Raw genomic sequence first — 3,004 nt, 5'->3', positions numbered from 1 at the left:
TAAAATTAACAAAATTTCAAAAAATGCAACATTAATGTATCATCTATCGAATAAAGAAAAGGTAAACGTTTACCTCGGCAGATCTCGGAGATACCGCGTTTCTAAGGATTTTATAGCTTTCTAAGGAAATAGGATTCACACTTAATTACAGGAGATGACAATTTTCAAACCTTACTTGACATTTATCATAAAACGTATAAGGTTCTACAGTCAGGATGTTTCCCTTTACGTAAATGGACTTTCAATCGTGACGTCACGCATGATGAGTCCAAAGGGCATTTCATCGGCGAGCACACACAGAACAAAACACTCGGTTTGGGATGGGATGACGCGAGCGATGAATTGTATTTCACTACAAAAATACAAAAGTTGTCAAACGCGCCCCGATTAAATAAACGAATTATGTTGTCCATTATTTCACATTTTACGATCCTCTAGGCTTACTCTCACCGGCGGTTATTATTTCAAAAATATTCCTTCAAAAACTGTGGTTAAGTAAAATCGATTGAGACACTCCTGTGTCGAGAGACATCGCACTGATATGGCGCAATTTCATAAATGCTCTGAACTGCTTAAACGATTTACGAATTCCGCGCCATGTTAGGAGCGATCATACGGAACTTCATATATTTTCCGATGCATGCCTACGGCGCGTGCGCATATGTACGAACATACGGGGAAGGTTCAGCAGTATCCGTAAAATTATTGTGTGGCAAAAGCAAAGTTGCACCCTTGAATTCGCTTACTATTCCTCGCCTTGAACTTCGCTCGTGGGTGCTCGACTTTATAAGAAAATAACCGAATCTTTAAGGTTAGTGTTCACAAACGTTTACTTCTGGACTGATTCGACAATAGTCATGGGTTGGACATGTATGTCACCTCATTTATTAAAACCGTTCGTTCAGAATCGAGTAACCGACATAAACGAACTCGCACGTAACGCAACTTGGTTACACGTAAGTAGTGAAAAGAACCGGGCGGACTTGTTGTCAAGAGGTCTAGGTCTTGATAAATTAATTGATTGTAATGTATGGTGGACCGGACCATCATTTTTACACGACCCTAAATCGAACTTTATCTGTGATAATTTCGGTTTGAATAAGGAGTTCGATAATTTACCTGAGTTCCCGGACGTATACGATTACTTACTTACTTAAAAATGTGCCTATTCAGTCAAAACATAAGCTATATAATCGAATTTCCGGTCTTAACGTGTTTTTAGACGAACATAAATTAGAGTCGGTGGTAGACCGTGCAACTCAACTAGTTTCGACTATAATAAAAAACATCCGAAGTTGTGCAGTAAAAACAAGTTCACGGTGTTGTTATTTAATTATGAACACAAGCGGCTACTTCATGCAGGTCCGCAACTCCTCTTACCTACTACGCGTGAATGTTGGTGGCCGCTAGAACGCAGCGCGGAACTTGCAAGGAAAACTGTGCGACAATGTGTTACATGCACTCGACTAAAAGGTAAAACTCTTAATCCTATTATGGGTAATCATGTAGTTGAACGGTTGGAACATGGTTTTCCTTTTATTCGAACAGCTGTTGATCACTGCGGGCCAATGTTCATCTTAAATCGAAGGGGCAGAGGAGCTCAACTTGTTAAATCATGTTTGTTTCTTCATATGTATGATCACACGCGCAGCCCACTTAGAAGTGGTTACGAGTCTTTCCACTGATGATTATCTTTTGACATTAAAACGTTTTATTAGTAGAAGGAGTAAACCTCACGTAATCTTTTCCGATAATGGTAAAAACTTTGTGGGAGAAGAAAAAGAGCTTTCCATGGTAAAAATAAATCGCAGGAAATAATCGATTCTGCTGCTAATGAGAGCATCAAATTCAGCATTCCGCCATATTCACCTCATTTTGCCGGGTTTTGGGATGCTGGAATAAAATCGTGTAAATACCACCTTAGACGAGTAGTAAGTAGGCAATGCGAGGGTAACGTACGAGGAGTTTAGCACGGTTTTAACACAAATCGAAGCCGTCCTAAATTCCCGTCCCATGTCACCTATGTCCACAGATCTCAATGACTTCTCTCCACTTACACCTGCACATTTCCTAATTGGCCGACCGTTGACGAGCCCTGCAAGTGACGACCTGACGGACGAGCAGCCTTCCCGCCTGTCACGCTACGCCAGGATCGAATTACTGCGCCAGCACTTTTGGCAACGTTAGGCTAAAGAATACATTGCAGAACTACAGATTAGAACGAAATGGAAGACGAAGAAAATCGACATTACATTAGACAGCCTCGTCCTAATTAAAGAGGATAACCTGCCTCCACTCAATTGGCGGTTAGGCCGTGTTACACGTGTATTTCCAGTTCAAGACGGCGTATCCCGTGTCGCGGATATCCGCACAGCAACGGGGACTATTCGACGTGCCTTTTCGAAGATCTGCCCGCTCCTGTCAGAGCCCGCAGTCGACGAGCGAAGACTTGAGAGCTGGTGCTCCCAACAGAACATTACGCCAACAACCCTGCTCGAATTTGAATACTTATTCACTCGCTATACGATCGTCCGTCAGACAATACATAAGTACATTCATTTTTTTTATAATTATTTTCAAAGTTCGAACATAAACCGTTATACGAGTTTCAAATAAACGTCTTCATTGAATAGACCCTGGAAAACCACCGAATCCTGCGCATGTAGTTTTTAAACTTAGGAAATGATAATCTTAATATTATATGCTCCGGAATATTATTGTAAAAACGTATCCAGTTCCCCATAAAAGAGTCGTTTACCTTGGTTAAACGAAATCGTAGTACCATGAGTTTGGACTTAGCATTTTTGTATAATACTTATTCCAAAAATAATTTTGAAATATAGGTCACCCATCTCAAAAAAATCAGCTGTTAATTCCATGAGATGTCTGCGGCGTGATGTGTGTCTAAATTTTTTAAATTCAGAACGCTTGAAATTTTGATGAAAGCAAAAATTTTAGAGACAATTCCTATAAATTTTCAATATAAATGAAAAAACGGAGAACT

General features: G+C 40.2%; 1 long non-coding RNA gene across 1 annotated transcript; it reads left to right on the top strand.

Moving 5' to 3' along the window:
• Positions 1-98: 98 nt before the first annotated feature.
• On the top strand, positions 99-2,476 carry LOC113229086. Its single transcript, XR_003310378.1, has 2 exons — positions 99-811; positions 1,363-2,476. It is a non-coding gene; the product is annotated as an uncharacterized LOC113229086 (long non-coding RNA).
• Positions 2,477-3,004: the final 528 nt, after the last annotated feature.

The sequence above is a fragment of the Hyposmocoma kahamanoa genome, unplaced genomic scaffold, assembly GCF_003589595.1.
Source record: "Hyposmocoma kahamanoa isolate Upper Pololo Valley unplaced genomic scaffold, ASM358959v1 277, whole genome shotgun sequence".
NCBI lineage: Eukaryota > Metazoa > Arthropoda > Insecta > Lepidoptera > Cosmopterigidae > Hyposmocoma > Hyposmocoma kahamanoa.
Note: the sequence above shows the minus strand (reverse complement) of the source record. Positions and strands in the feature narration are given on the sequence as shown.